Genomic DNA, 17895 nt, shown 5'->3' with positions numbered 1-17895 from the left:
CGCAAAGCGACTTCTCCCCCTCTGCTAAAGGGGCGCACGACGTTCTACGCGAAATGAGTTTCATCACATCACCACTCCCCCCCTCCCCTCTATGGGTGTACAAAAGTGGGGTTGATTTTCTTGGAGGTCAGGGTTAATATCGAAGTCTCTCGGAAGTAATTCACAGAGAGCTATGTAACGTTAACTCGGTATATATAACTTTTACTTAAACATTTTTGGCATTAAACCTTTTGCTCGGTGAAGATCCATTTAAGGGCATTAATTTGACGTCATTTAGAGTGTTTCTGCTAAAATTTATAACAATTTCGGGTGTGGTCGTTCTCGGAAGTTTAACTTCTTTGGCTTTCATCGCTCGTATCCAGGACGCTCGACAAGCCAGATCGAATCCGGTTCCTGAACACATTCGTCCAACGTGTCGATAATAATCGTGGTAACGTGGATACGAAGAAGACAAAGGCTCGTAGTAACATTGCTGCAATATCCCTGTAACATTTTAAGTTGCAGAAGTATTGTTGCAAGCACTTGTGCTGTACGGAAAAGTACCAAGGAAATTAATCGATTGATAAATATTTCGTTTAATATACAGGTGACAGGGGTAATAAACAACGAAAGAAATATTGCCGTTGCACGATCGACGGTTAGGTATACTTTTTCGCGCGAGATCGTTTCTTTGAAGGTTTCTCGGAATTCACGCGATTGCGACGCGGTTCGAGATCACCGCTGGCTGGCTGGGTAGTTGACAAGCTAGCTGGTCGGCCGACGGCCGGCTGGTTCGAGATCACCGCTGGCTGGCTGGCTGGATGGATATATACCTACACTCTCTCGCATCGATGCCAGCAGGCAGGCAGCACCGTGTTGCTGGGCAACCAGACGGCTAGACTACCTTTTGCCGATCGGTTGGGGTGTGCGGGAGATCACGCGCTCGCCAGACGAGGAGGGTGAAGGTATACGGAAAGGTGGAAGGGCCGCAGGAAGGGATGGCAACGTAGAGTGGGAACGAAGGGCATTGGAGGGGCGATACCCCTCATGCGGTCCCCGACGAGCGTACACAATGAGGGTTGCGCTGATAGATTGCACAGCGGTGGGGGCAAGTGCAACGCTACGCCGCGCCGCCGCCGCCGCCGCCGCCGTCGGCTTCGTGCAAGGACGGAGGTGTGAAGAGTGGTGGATGCTGATCCGACAGGGTCGGGCCGCCAGAGGGTGCATACGAGGAAAAAATGAATATTCGCTAAAATGATTTCGGCACCACCGCCGCCGCCGACTACTACTATGAGCGAATTGTTTTTTCCGGCGGGAATAATCGATGGTCCTCGTCGTCGTCGTCGTCGTTTCGACCTTTTTTTTTTATATTTCGCTTTCATTTCGTCCATGGCGTTGTAACCAAATTGCTCGCCCAATACTGCGAACAGAGACCTGCGGTCTCCAGCCGGATTTACGAGAGTGAACTGGTTGAGTGGAGATTCGCGGTTTTAACTACGGTTATCGCGGCACTAAGATGAAAAAGATAGATTGCTAAGAGATACATCGTCGTACTCTTCCCCCTTTTCCTTTTCCCCGTGCCAAGATGAGAGAATCACTGTATTTGTACGGCTAATTAAACGTGGCTGCGGAAAAAAAATTTTATTGATTTATAACAACAACTATAGGAAAATTGATCAGCAAACCATTGGGGGAGGATTAATTAAATGGAAATTAGAGATTCAACGCATTCAATCGATACTAATTGTATGTCAATATTAATTGTAATTCGAGAGAGCAAGTACATAATTTCATTTTGCAGATTATCAAGATCGTCATATTACATATATTCTATACATACATATATAATACGGCTAAAATTATTACGCAGAGAGAATATGGACAGTACAGAGTGAATAGACGAGAAAATCGGATTTTAAGAAAGTGGTATTTTAGAATGAAATGAAAGCAGGAAGTACGTATAAGTATATACCTGATAACATCTGAATTATCACATACAATTTTAATATAAATAAAAATACTATACTCCGACTTGTGTATTTTTCTTATACGTATCAAATAGCGTTCTAATTCTCTTATATTCTCTTTAGAAAATAGAGTATAAAATTTTGAGGCAACAAACGTTATTACTTATTAGTTAAACATTCAGAAGATAAAAAAGTAGTCTGAAATTTTTGCCCTTCTTTATTTAATTAAGAAAGACAGAGCAGGCAAATATTTCCGAGTGATTCTGTAATTCTTCCACACTCGCGATCTGGTTCTCCAAACGAAAATAGGAAAAAATCATTTTCACTGTTTAAAAGTACTCCTTCCACCGAGCTTTTCGCAAGCCGTCTCAATTAGCGTCCACACAACCTATTTCTCTTTATTCAAAACTAAACATTGTTTACGGCAGTGCGCTTTGTGCGTTGCCTGCGGCAGCAGTTCCGCGCTTTGAGCGGCGAAATATCACGAACGCGAAACGCAATGCAGCAGCGCGGCAGCAGCGGTGGCGAATAATAAATAAAGACGAAAGGTGTATTCCGCAAACAGCTGCTGGAACCGGGCGGTGCATGCGATCACGCCGTTCCTGGCTGGCGACGTCGCGGTACTGGACGGTGAGGGACGAAGTGACGGAAGGGGAAACTCTGACGGTCGACGACGAGGTGTCAGGGGTGGCTGAGCCAGACGAGGCGAGGCGAGGTCAGTTATCCGCCACGCCCGACGTCGACGTCGCCGCTCCAGCACGGCGCATTGCATTTTCGGCGATTCCGCGCCGCGCCGCGCCGCACCGTCGCTTGCGTATTGCCGCATTGCCAACGTTTTTTCCTTCCCAACCTCCCTCCTCTAAGGTCATCATCCCTGCGATCGTACCCTCGTTCCCTCCTTCCTCTTTTGCCCCTCTTCCCCCTCTCCTCCCTCCCTCTCTCTCTCTCTCTCTCTCTCTCTCCTCTTCTTTTCCGTTATTTTTCGATTATCGGATTTTTGTTCTTTTGTTTTATAATTCTGATTTTCCTTTTTTCTTTTTCACGTTTTATTCCTCTTTTTTTAATGATTTGATTTTAAACTTTATTACTGCGTCATTAAATGGATTGCTTTTTGTATGATATTATTATTGTTTGAACGATTTTCTTGTAATTGAATGTTAATTGGATAACAATGAGTGATTATTGTAGATAAATTAATCCGGCCTAAACTGAATAATTATCACGTCGCGTAACAAATATATTTTTAATTGATATTGTGTTTTACAGATTGTTGAGCTAATTTTACAGGCAGAATTAATCGAAGCGATTCTCATATTTGTTCATATCGTTTTTCAAGGAATTAAATCCTTCGATACGAAATCAGCCTTTTCTCTCAAGCTGTGTATTAGGTTGATTGGAAAGTTCATTTCAAATTTTCTAGCTCTAAATAGTATATTGTACATTTAAAAGTTAACGATTATACCATTTGAAAGTAGAGATTTCAAAACTCTTTTCTTAAATTTAAATTTCGTTCATTTTTTACGAAGATGTATATAGAATTTTGAGAAAATTGAAACTGTCCAAATAACCTAATAAATTGCCTTTTCTATCGTGTACCTCCTTAAGTTCTACAGTAATCACATTATAGTCTCGATATCGACATACCGCCTTACAACGCGTAGCCCAAGCTGCAGTTCACGCGAATCGATGTTTTGCGAATGTTGGCAAATAGAATCTGCACGGAATGGCTGTCCGTCTGTCCACTTCGCGTATACATATAGGAAAACCGATATTTTCAATTCTGGGTACCTTTTCTGGGCAGTAGCTTTTTATTTCGTGCACATGCGAGCGTACGTAGAATTTTAGTCAGAACGACGGAAGGGAGAGGGAACGAAAATTTTCCTTCGCACAAAACTTATCAAATTATGTCTACGTTAACGCCAATCTTCGAGGACTTCAGTGTCTTCTTTTCTTCTTCCAGCTTCTTTCTTTTCGCAAGCACTATTTTTCTGTATGTACAGGACCTTCCATTGTTACAGATGGGGTTGTCATATTTAACGATTGTTGAGTAAAAACTATATCCGGTTAATATGAAAGGATTGCTTGAGAAACGCATAGAAATAGTGAAAACTCATTACAAACACGATAAAAATTTCGTGACAAGTTCTCTGAACGTGTCATTTCGCGTAACAGAGACTTCAATTGGCCGCTCAGATCGTGCGATTTGACACCCTTGGATTTTTTCCTTTGGGATTATAAGGTTCACACAAATGCTCCGCGAACGAATTCAAGCGCTCAAAGATAATATTCGAACTGTTATTGGCGAAATTAAGCAATTGTGCGAAAACACGATGAAAAATTTCCTCAAAGGAACGATTGTGAGAACCATTTGTAAGAAAAGTCGGGACAGCTATTTAGCTGATATTGTTGATTGATTCCACGTTTAATCGCATAGTATGTGTACTTTGGATTAGAATAAATATATCTCAACGTTTTCAAAAACTTATTCGTTTTGTTATTAATTTAAAATAAAATCTTTTAATGGAAGATCCTGTTCTTAGCATTTCTATCAATATATATGTAATTTAATTTTAACCTTGGTTCTCAACTAACTCTGCATCTTTTTCTAACTCTAAGATAATTACAAGTCGATCTACATTAGTAGAAATGGACATGAGGTGACGTATTTTTCGACGTATACGCAACTACGCAATCGATGTGTAGTGCATTTGGACGGGGAGCAGAACGGCACAATCGTTTTAGCCGCGTCCGTCAGTGTAAACTTCTCTAATTTTCTATACATTCGAAAATGGACAGATAATGGTTTTCAGACAAACGTGGCATCCATACGAATTTGATTTCTCTTTCGCAATATTCAAATGCTTGTGCTGTTTGTCGCTGAAAAGATTAATTTCTTTCGCATCGGAATTATTTTAATGACCTCCTCTCCTAATCCTTTATAGATGATCTTTTATTTTATATTATAGATATAGTGTACTCTCTGATTGTGAGAAAAATATTACAATATATAACAAGAAAAACACAAATAACTTTTGTTTGCATTTTGATCATATCAAGAATTTTGATCATCGTTTTGTTGTCTGGGAGTTTAATCTTTTACACTCTATTTTCTAAAAAGAAAAAAATATATTAGAATTAATTCTAAACGGGACTGCATATAAAAATACATTTAAAAAAGGGGAAAACTTTATTATACTTTTGAGAAAGAGATAGTTTTTGTCTTAAGAATTAATTATACATCGCGTACATTTTTGTAACAAAATTCGAGCAGCAAAGTTATTTGAAGCTTTTTTTGTTCTTCCTTCGTGAAAAGTAACTTACGGTTTAGGACCACGGTTGTAACTTATTTAGCTTTCATTCGGCATTGTCGAAAGCATAATTAATTGTAAGAACTGAAGTGACCAAAAGCCTGCGGCATTACTTGCATGTGTACAGCCTATTGATGTTTCCATTCTTTGCTTTATCAGCTCCAAGCTCTGCCTATGTCCTCTTGAAAATCTACCACAACGTGTCACAGCAGTATCGATTCACCGAACACGTTTCTCTTTATCGCACGCGAGACGTCTCTGCTGCAGCGCAGACTCCACACGTTTGTGTGCACCGACTGCAGAGAAGAAATGCTCAGACATTCGGACGCTAATACTGTTACTTATAGTGTCATTGTACAATAATACATAGGGATGCAATAATAATAAAACACGCGAATCGGTTATCGATATCTCGTTGGACTATTATATGGAAAAAATTAGATTGTACAAATTGAAAATCCGATCTACCTAAATTTCACTCAAGATTGTAACCTTGACAATATATGTCAAGGTCCAGATCATCGAGGTATTTTTACCTTTTATTTTAACGGACGTATGAATATTGTAATATTGCAGTAATGTTTTACGAAATATTGCTACAATACTGCTGTAATATTTTGTACTATAGAGGGATAAGACAGTACAATATCAAGTCTCAACAACTAAATCGGGCAAACATTCTAGAATCCTTACCGGGCTCTTATTTTAATTTCCAGTCAGCTTGTTTAAAATGTAAATATTAATATATGTAATATATATTTAATATTAATATATGTACCTAATATATATGTAATATATGTAATAAGCGTATATATAAAAATATCTATTGTTATATCTTTTTAACATAAAACGTGGCTGCTTATATTATTCCAACGACGAGTTAGGAGTGCATTAATATCTACTCGTCGCAAAGATATTCGCGCTGTTTTGGACGCATTATGAGCTTTAAGCACCACAAACTCGGAGGAAAATTGGCGTTACTTAGCGAATTTATTACAACAAAGGAAAGACCCACGAGAGTTCCTACATGTTAATTTCAACGACGCGTCTGATGTCATTGAACGTCTATACCTAAATCCACATCATGGAAATGAAAGAAAGTTCAGGTTGCTTTGTTGTTTGTAAGAACAATTCTTTGTACGGGCGAGGTCGCGGGATAAGTACGCATCGCAACTGTTTACGATTCGTTGCGTTCGAACTCTAGAAATGCCGACGATAAACACCAGAAGTCTTATTTTAAAAATATTGCATGGAAATGCTATACATATAGTATAGGTTACATATATTATAAATTTTCGTATGCAATAGAATTAAGTATAGGCCTTTTATGTAAACTTGCAGCCTGAGTTTATCAACTGCGTGAAACATATCCGATAAACGTTATGACACGTTATGACACGTTTATGATAACTGATGGTATGCGAGAGAGCTAGATTACACGAAACATTTCTTTTTCCATAACGGAAAGATGCGAGAAAAATGCATCGGTGCGCATCCTATACAATAACGTCTATAAAATCTAAACGAGGTAAAATATTTAAGAGTTGCCTGAGAACATCCAGAGAAAGATTTCTTCGTTCAAAGAAACGTTTCTTTGGGTGAAGACGACCAATGTTTTTGCGAAGGTGTCTAGGGTTCCCCAGGACCAATTCTATATGTGGAGGAAAAGAAAAGAAAACTTGTGTATATGGAAAGGGTAAGTGCATATAGCAAGAGATTGGGATTCGGCCTAGCTTCCACCATCGACCCGAGTCCCCTGCTGAGAGGAACCAGGACTGACCAATCTTACCTGGCGACGATTTATATTGCTCACTGTCTGTTATAGATATCTCGTCATCCGTCTCCGCGTGAACTCTTTATACGAGTTCTGTGCCGAGGATTATTGCTACTTACAATTTTGCTCGACATTAATTCTAGCTTCGTTTTTTACCGCAGTCCTACACATAATTTCAATTAGGTATGCCTCCAATTTTAGAATTAGAAAGAGATATATAAGGAATAAGTTGAACCTTGATTAAGAGTTAATCATGAGCTGTGAAATTGGCATATGGTTATTAGAGACAATTATAGATTACAATATATTTTATGCCTTGACTTTCTATATTGCGTGTTATTTAAAATGAACTTTTACGTATATATACCTTTTATGATCGTTTATTGTGAAACTGGGCTTATGGGCTACTTTGACCAACTCTGATTAATTTTAATCGACGGTTAGTCCATTGGAATTGATCAATCGTTTGTCATTTCGCTTAACGACAGATGTGATTGGCCAATTCCAATGGACTAATCGTTGATCAAAGTTAATTGTAACTGGTCGAAGTGGTGCTAACCAATCCGCTGTTGATAGTATATAATTGGATTTTTTTTAATTTCGATTTCTTTTACGAAATGCGCGATATTTTTGCAAAACGTGTTAAATATAACAATAGTAAAATATAACAATGGTAACCAATCGTTTAGTAATTATAATCAAAAAAGTAAAATAATGTAGAAAAATAAAATTAGCATTTGATTTTAATAATATTAACATTTTATTCGAACATTTAATTAAAATTATTTTACAAAAGGTTTATTGTTAATAACTATCATCTAGGGTCTTGATTATTATTATTATTAGACCTTTTCAGTGTAACCCCGTGCATCGTTGAATCTCAACCTATTGCCTAATGTCATCAATAGAAACGAATTATTCAAGTGTTAATCTGAAGGGGATAAGTTTGAGAACAATCTACCTTCGACTTGTGTTGTACCGAACTATTCGAAGATTTAGATTTTGGGACGCGTCTCCGGTGAACGATTCTCGAACTCGGGTTCTCGCACACGACTGACTCGAATTCGCGAGATGCTTCCGAGAGAATCGCCTTATCGATTAGACCGTCGCGTCGACGGGTGACGAAGTGTAAACTTTGCAGCCAGATTGGCTGATTATTTATCTGGTAAGCTCAGCATTACCAGGTGTATCAAATGCTAATGCGCGGCAAAGCAAAAGGTATTGGAACAGTCCTTCCACTCGTCTTTCGTTTTGCTCGAACGTCTCGAGCCTATCTCTCGTTGCAAATCTCAATGATTTAATTCGGAGATACATGAGACGCTCGATCTCGTTGCTCATTCGGCGTTATCATTCGATTCGCTCGACAGTCTCGGTATTCATCCTGAACATTGTTTAACATACATCGAAAATGGATCCCGAATTAATAGTATGTGTTATAGATGTATAGTCACGATTTGAAAATTAAAGATGTTCGGCCTACTTAAATCTTTTACATTAAATATAAAATAAGATATGGATTATTTTAAATGATTTTTAAATAATATTTGTTCCAATCATATTTTATAAAAAACTTTAATAACATTTTTTTACTTTTATAAAGAACTTTAATAAAACTCATGTTATCAAGTAGATTTTATACTTTATTTCGGTATCTACTGTGTGATATTACATATTTAATACTCATAAACTATTAATTTTTTGATAATCGAATCTTAATACTTTTGTGAACAGAATAATATGTTGAATCAATTTATGCAAAGAAAACACATAATTGTTTAAAAAAAATGAGAAATAAATAATTAATAGAAAATAATTTTTTTTAAATAAGCAATGGTAAAATTATTATTAACGATTCTAACTCTGAAATTTTCAATTCTATCTCGTTTTCTAATGTAATTTGACATTCTCATTTCTGTTTTATAGACTGTATTTATTTCACGTTCCTGTCTTCAGGCACTTGCAAAATTTGTTTGAATCATTACTGATTTTAGATCATGGTAAGATATTTTGAATTATGCAGCTGAGAGGTGATTGGTCTGGTATACAGGAGAATAGAGATTTTTTGTTCTATGTCATATCATTGAGGATGACACCTTAAGTGTTGGTCGAAAATCACGAGATATGTTTAGGAGACATAAATAAAACATATACGAACCAATAAGTGCTATCTAGATCGAATTTTATATGTATAAGCCAATATTAAAGCCTGATAGGCTTACTGCACTACTCTCACAATTTTCCCACCACTTCTCGAATAAATGATGGTTATTTTCGTACTTTTTAAGATCTAACAAAGGATTTTTGAAGATTAATTCCATCATGAGGCAAAATTTGATTTTATTTACCGCTACTCCTTTGCGGTAATATATGTGATATTAAAACATTACAAGTATGCGTACTTATTTATGAAGCACTTATATAATAAAAAAATCACGAATTTAATAATGTATTATTTAAATATTTATATGTATCAGTAATCACGAATTTATATCAACTGTTAATAATGTCGACGCTCTCCAATTACCTTCGATCTTCGGTATTCTTATAAGGAGGAATCCTAAAGTCGTCTGTATTATCGACTAAGCCATATAACTTTTGTATCGCAAATACTTTTTTTGTCATTCACAAATTCGAAAATCCTTTTACAGGGTTAAAGTATACGCATTATTACGTACTATGAAATAAAATCTGTGCTGAAAATAACAACAAATTTCAAAATTAAATTTTACCATCTCTTAGTTCAATATGGCGCTCTAGAGCTGTCACGTCATTGCACATCGTGATAACATTTACTTCATATAAAAACTGTGCGATCTGTACTTATGAAATAGTAGTCCACAGGCAAGTAATTTGTATGAAGAAACAGCGTGAAGTTCTTACAATTGGATTTAGATGTCTAATAAAAACGTAATTGCGATACGAAAATTTATGTATATGTGTGGCGTGCGTGAATAAGATATTGATGTAGTATCAATAGTACGTATCGTCTGTGTGTAAGCACTATTTCCAATATGACTAATCGTCTTCAGGATCTCATCAACAATAATAAAATATTTTTTATTATCCAGGATTTAGTATCTCGTCAGTGATAAATTTATCACAAACGAGCCCCTTTTGTTACTTTCCGAAAAATCGATGATTTAGGATAACGATTTTGTATTAAAATTAATGAGCGAGATAGTGTATGTATTGACAAATGGGTTTGTCACATTGGGAATACGTATCTGACGTATAAATTGACTCAGACGAGTGCAAAAGACGTTGTAACTCCCGCCATCTCATGACTCCGGCGAGTATATTTAAAAGATCCGATGCATATTATTTCTTCAAAAAAATTATATAATATAAAAATTACCTCTTTTTTTAGCGATTTAGTAATGACCAAAGTCATCGTAAAATTTCTTTTGCGTGTGATAATCTTGAACAAATGCGACCCGCAAACATATCGACGATCCGGTGAAATTCCACTAGGGATTCCCCGACGAGGAATGTCCGTGAAAAATGCGCACGTTTCTTCGCGGACTTTAACATCTAAAATTACACCACACTTCGGACGGCTAGTGAGAGTCGCCGGCAGCCGCATAAAATTTATTCGTATCAGACGGGCGTGAAATAACTTCGATTCTCGGCCGAGTCCCTTGAGGGACCGTCATTCTTTCGATAACGTATCACCGATAAAAGTCTCGTTTCCTTCATTCGTTAAACGTTTTAACGTTAATGTACTTGTCACTTGTCATTGATATAATGCTCTCTCGTAGCGCGTAAAACTGTAGTAGCTTTATATAAAATGGATATCATTTATTGCGCATTGATTACAACTGAAAAGTTTTTTGCAAAAACCAAATTATTTTCAACATTTCTTTAAATGTGGATTACAATGCTAAATCGTTCTCTATCGGTAGAGTCACATTGTGAACAACTTAGTTCTGGTAAGAATAAAAAGATAGAAAAAAATAGGTACATACAAGTTTAATACTTGTAAAGGATATTTTTGAGAGCAGTTTAAAATTATGTAAATAAAAAAAATTGCTTTATACTTTGAACTTTAAATAGTTGCTTCCTTACCTTTGTCATTATAAAAAAAGAATAAACGTAAAATATTATTGAATAAATTGGTAGTAAAAATACAATTTTCGCAAGACAATAAACAAGGTCCAGAAGTTACTATTTTTTCAATGAGTCTTAAAATATTAATCGAAATCTATAACTTTATTTTGTTTACCTCCCAGATGGCACATGATATTCTGAAAATATCACAAGATACACTCAGGATGTTTTTTCAACTCGTTTTTTACTTGAGAGTAATGATCGAAATATCCTCAGAATATCATGTGCTAAATTATTCTATTCTAGCCAGAGAAAAAAAATTACAATATTACAATAATCAAAATAATTAAAATAAAAAATGTATAGATTCCTCTATTATACTATAAATATATATCTATTATATTGTTTAAAATTAACGGGTTAAAGAAGAGAAGTTCCTTGTTACCGAAAAATTCAACTTTTGAGACATTTTTTGTTTGGTTCTTGTGAAAAACCTTTTCATTTTCATACAAATTTAATCTTTGGTCAGAATCATGTTCAACCATAAGACTCAACTCGAAAAAGTTTCACGCCCTTCGTCATATATTCGATTCCCTCACATTCTCCGTATCTCTCTCGCTGCCTCCGACTTCCTCTTTCGCCAGCTCCACTGCCTTCACTTCATTTATTCTTCCGTCCAACTGAATTTCATCTACGGCTTCGCTCGTAGCGGAGCGACAGAAAATTTCGGTCGCGCCGCGGTCGCTCGCCTCTTTGGCGTATTCACGCACGCGTGGGCACGTGTATTATGTACATACGTGTACTGTACGTGCATGCACACATTCGCATGCGAGGACAAGGGATCGACCGCGGCGGCAGCGGCGCAGGCGGTGCGATTCCAACAGGAATTCTCGATGAGATGGGCGGAAAGTACAAAGCTCCAGGACGCATCTCTCTCTCTCTCTCGAGCGCGCGCTCCGCTTCCGGCTAAATTCGGGCAATTCCGGATTGATTTCGTGCGCGACCGGCTGCCGGCCGGCAGCGTAGCGGTAGCCGTGGACTGCGGCAGACTTCAGACCGGAGCCTCCGGCCGGCTCCGGTCCGGTCGGTGTAGCGTGGAACGGTTAGTAGCGACGCGCGCCACCGTGGATCGCTGGAGTTTTGCGACCGCTGTCAACCTGCAGTCAACCGCCGCTCGGCCAGTTCGTCGCCAGCGGTTCACGAGAGAAGACGTCTCCCGTTCTACCGAATATCTCTCTCGGTGTTGCCAACCGCGGCCAACCGCCGTATCGCGCGTGTCGCGACTATACATGCGGCTTATCACGCGCCGTGATTCCGTTCCGCTCGCCGCTTCTCTCTGGCTTCCTCTCTCTCTCTCTCTCTCTCTCTCTCTCTCTCTCTCTCTCTCTCTCTATCTCTCTTTTTCTGCACTCTCTCTCTCTCTCTCTCTCTCTCTCTCTCTCTCTCTCTCTCTCTCTCTCTCTCTCTCTGTCTGTATACTTACATTTATCTCTCTCTACTGTATTGTTCCATTCCGTCTTCGTACTTTCGTCGAAATCGGAGGCGAGCTCGCGCTCTCGCACCTCAAAGCTGGGAGTGTCGCGAGCAGGGCCAGCCGTTGTTTCACCAGTTCGCGGCGTGGATCGGCCTGCGACAGTATTTCGTTAGACTGTACGTGTCACGCGCGAGACGCGTGAAAATTGCAAAAGTGTGTGGTGACGTGTTCAAACGCGGCCATTTGCCGCCGCTTTCGCCGCGAGAAAGAAACTGCGGGGGGGGCGGGGGGGGGGGGGAGGGGGAGGGGAAGAAAGGGAGGATCCCCTTTCGTTCGAGGTGTTTCTTCGTCGCTCGACCGCGAATCTCGCCAACTCCAAACGAAGCAACGGAGAAAAAAGTTAATCGTATGCTTTTGTTCCGAGAATCGATCGCGTATTTTGAAAACGGGGTGAAAATTGCAAAAGTGGGAACGAGTTCACAGTAGGATAACCAGCGAAATTACAAGTGATTTTGTACATTATTCATACGATTTTATCTTATCACGTTCAATATAGACTCGAGAAAGTTTCACGTCCTTCCTCGTCGTGTATATTCGATTCCCTCACGTTCTCCGTATCTTTCTCGCTCTCATTTTTGCAATTTTTTCACCTTACTTCATTGAAATTCGCCGCTCTTCCCGTACTAAACCGCGTATACCGGAATTCACTATAGAAATTCTTTTTTCTCGTCACACGTCGAACGTATACCACCTCAAAAGTTTTCAAGTGTATGCCGAAAGTGTACACTTTCTGGTTCAACTACAGAAAGCGGAAAAGCTTCGATAATAATCGGTCACGGCATCATGTGCGAATTATGCCGCTTTATGAGGGAGGTGAGACATTTCCTTCACGTTCCTTTCCTTTCCTTTCGAGAGAGACTCGAGAGATCGCGCGACTGCGGCTCTCTCTCTCTCTCTCTCTCTCTCACTCGCCGGTCGGTGAGAGGCGCATCACTCGCGCGAGGTAGCGGTAGGAGGGGGCGGCGGGTCGAACGGCGCGGTGGTTGCGGGGGCGCGGGCGCGAGAACTGCGAGGCCGAGGAGGCGCTTAGGAAGTCGTTGTCGAGACGGCGGCAAGGTAACGTCGCGCCGTCTGTCGCTCCAGCGAAGATCGGAGTTCCTCGAAAGTTTCGACTGTTCCGCGCTGTGCTGACTGTCTCCTCTCTCTCTCTCTCGCTCTCTCCCTCCCCACTCCTCCCCCCCTTCCTCTGTCATCGGACGGATGCTTATTCGGGCGTACGCGACGAAAGCGAGCGGTGGAGCAAGAAAGGAGAGAAGAACGCGCGCCCACAATGTGACACTAGACAAGTGACGTCGATCAAGGCGAGATCGATCGACGAGAGGAATAGGAAGATATAAAGAGAGAGAGAGAGAGGGAGGGAGAGGGAGGGAAGGCGGACAGACACCCCGACAGGCAGTGTGCGCCGCCCGGCATAACCTCGCGGATCGACGTGAAGCGAGCACGTGCGCGCATCGGCCTCCAGGTAAGTGCTTTATGCGATATTGATTGCGCTTACCTTGCAACGTGTCCCGCATTATGACGACGCGGTGCTTCACGGCGACGACCATGGTATTGCGACGTGAGGACATTATCGACGCGCCTGTGTCGTCGCGAGCACGACATATGGAGAGACAGAGGGGGAGAGAGAGAGATCCGTTAGCGTTGCTCGCGAGATCTCCAAAGAACGAGATGAAAAAATACGTATTTGGAGAGAGAAAGCGAGAACGTCGTAGGTATATCGTTTGGCTGATTAGTTGAGATTTGTATATATCTTTTTTTTTTTTTTTTTTTACGCTTGGAACATTCTTTGCAAATATAACACGCAAATTTAGTAAGCTTAATAACATGGAAAGATTAGGAAAGGTTTACTCTGTTGTTTATTTTTAACTAAGGAAGGGCAAATGTGCTTTGGAGCGGTGAAGTATTTACCTCGGTATTATTTACGTGAGAAACGGCGCGTCGATTGCGTCATTCTTCCTTCGGCGAGCAGCCCGAATACTTGTCATAGTAAACGCGATCTTATCTCTTCGCTTCTCGTTTTGTCGCGTCATTGAAATTTTATAGTAGCGACCGCGTAATTGCGAAAACTCGAAGCCTTTTACGTGTTTGCAATGTGAGCGATCAAGACGTATGCAAGATTTTTCCTAGAGGAGAGGCATGATTCAAAATATAACAATTATGTCTTACAAGTATTATAATATAATAACACACACTTATTATTTTAAGACTCGGAATACACACAATTACCCTCCAGCACTAAAAACTTTCTTACCGCGACACAAGAAAGGTGTAAAGCCCGTAATCACGCTAGCGATTGCGCGATTGTGGTTGACGATTAAGAATTACTTTTCAACCAATCGGAGCAAAGCAGTCACCGATTGCTTTGCTCCGACTGGTTGAAAAGTAATTCTTAATCGTCAACCACAATCGCGCAATCGCTAGGGTGATTACGGCTTAAAGCCCGAAGAGACTACCGCAGTTAGAATATAAAGGAAATAATCAACGATTCTACTGTAGAACAGGCTTAATGCCGGTATCGTCACCCTGACGATTGCGTCTTTCGACCAATCAGACGAGATCCGCTGGCCAGCAGTTTCCCTTCGATTGGTTAAGAGACGCAAACGCGAACCAATCACCGCTAGGGTGATACGGGCATAAGTCGGGAAAGAGAAACTGTAGAAAATTGTCGCCCGGAAGTGGGGAGAGGTCGGCAGAAGTGGCCCCCTTCTTGCCTTTCTGGTACGTCCATGCGAGTAATTGTTCATGTTGTCACAAAAAGAGTACACCATATACCAACGATCTCGTCTTCGCATATGTCGCGTTGTATTCGACGACGGCAGAGAGGCGAGGCTCTTTCGTATACACGCGGCAGCAATTGCTGTGCGGTTGTTCGATAAATAAAACGAGCGGGCGAAGGTCGGACTCTCTCGCAGGCGGGCGTCGCACGCAAGCGAACGGTCTTTCTCTTTCTGGACCATGGACACGTTTGTAACTGAAAAAGAGGACGACCGTGTAGGATGTTTATACGCAACCGCAGAGACGTACCATTTTAGGCGACTGGCAAAAGTTCACACCGCGTCCGTGAGATCATTTATATATTAAGTAGAGTAGTGAGGACAAAAAATCGATCGACACGATCGATGTGAATCGACGATCGTGAATAAGTCAATTAGTTAGAAATCAACGCCTCAAAGGTACGATGATTATGATTAATTACTTTAATGGCTCTAAGATAGGAAGTGCAGAATTATCTCTAAGGTCAAAGTCAGATGTTTCTTACGAATTGAGATACGATACCACATACACACACATTGCAGAATTATAAGACTTCAAATTAAATGTCCAGACGGTACATCTTATGTGTATAGGTATACACACACAGAGACTTCCTCAGACGTTTCATAAATTATCATAAATTCTTGTGACTATATTCAAACTTATCACTATTTATTGGCTACACGTATTCTTTCGGATAGAAAAACTCGCGATCGGGAATAAATTTCAGAACTCTACCTTGGTGAACAGTTTATGATGAATCTTCTTTTGTTATACATATAGACTAAAACACATTATACACATATAAGATAATTCAGGGGAAGACGCCATTCTTAAGCCGTCATTCTTGAATAACTTTTTAATGTTTAATGAATTAACCAACGAAAAAGTATTATTTATATTTTAGAAACCATTTTTTTATTCATATTCGCACAACAAAAGTGGCATCTTCCACCTATATGTACGGATAAGATGCCACCTTCTATGAGAGAAGATGTCGCAAGCAATTGAATAATGTAATGCGATTTATTTACTTATTTACAGTCCATAATCAAGCGTTTAAGCAATATAAAAACGCACAAAATATGATAAAACAAATTGAGGAAAGAGAGTAATTTAAGAAGTATATCGGACATACTTTTATTCGTTTAAATAGCATTTTATTAACTTGGAATATTTCAAATTATATAAAGCATCCAAAATTCAAAGCACAAACCTCAGCATTAACGTACGAAACATTAGAGAAAGAGCATATTTCATGACCCCCACCTTTTCGTATTTAAATACTACATACTTTTACGCAGTCAAAAAAAATTATAAATAAAGTGGCACATTCACCCTTGTGTCATCTTCCCCCGAATTACCTTATATATATATATATATATATATGTGTGTGTATATATTCATGTACATATATCTATCTCACAGAGCAATACATAATTAAACGGGTCTCCGAATCTTATCGGGAAGATAAGTATCGCCGGCAGGTTATATTTATTGTTCACTATGACTTGCACATTTCTGCATGAAAGAGAGAGAGTTTTCTTCGAAATAAACAATAAATCGCCGCACGCGCGTCAGAGATAAGCGCAATTATCTTTTGGTCCATCCGCTAACCGTTATGAGGTTAGGACACGTGATGTGAAGAGTAAAAAATAATTTGAGAATTGTTAAAAAATTGACTTTTGAAAATTATGTAACTTTCAGATAACGAATCATCTGATATTTACCGGGGATTTTTCTTTCTCTTTGCAATTTGCATCGCTTGGTGCGAAAGCAAGATGAACATTCTTGTAACAAAATATTTGCAACTTTGCCGTTTACTGAAAGTAAATCTGGAATCACAGCCTGTGTCTTGTTACGAAAGGAATATCTTTTTGCTTCTACGCTACTACTCAGTTGGCCGTGAATTAGAGTATTCGATAGGATTAACGATCGGGGGAGTATAACGGTCGAATTTCCTACGAGATTTCGAAAGGCACGTGGTTCACAGACTGAATGCAGTCGCTTTCAGGTTCACCGAGCGGGGTGCGTCTCATCCCTTCTCCTCCATCTGCTCGTTTATGCGCGGGGTAGAAATGGCCGCTTGCAAGTAATTAAGCCCGTAATTGGAACAAATAACCTCCACGAGCGCTCTCGGTTGCGCTAAATACGCGTACGGGACTGCCTTTGTGCGATCGATTCGCGAAGGAGATCCGGTGCCGTCGTGATGATGAAAACAGGTGCCACGCCGCTCTGTATAAGGCCAAAGTATGAAGACAAAGTACGTCGGATCTTTCGCTTCCGAAATTGAATACCGCGGGTGCTCTGCCTGCGGCAGCACACGAATCTTTCGTCGCGGGAGAAATCAGCGAGGCCATAATTGGCGGCGGTTTTTACGCTCGCGAGAGTCGAACAAATAGCCTTCGCGTGTGACTTTCTTTCTTTAGGTATTTATTTATTCGCTTTTTTTTACATATGGCGTGCGTTCGCCGTATGCGCAGCCCCTCCGCCGCGAGAGGCGAATCAGCAGTGGAGATTACGCGATTTACC

This window comes from Cyphomyrmex costatus, unplaced genomic scaffold (assembly GCF_001594065.2).
Source record: "Cyphomyrmex costatus isolate MS0001 unplaced genomic scaffold, Ccosl1.0 scaffold70, whole genome shotgun sequence".
Lineage (NCBI taxonomy): Eukaryota > Metazoa > Arthropoda > Insecta > Hymenoptera > Formicidae > Cyphomyrmex > Cyphomyrmex costatus.
This window is presented reverse-complemented; position numbering follows the sequence as displayed.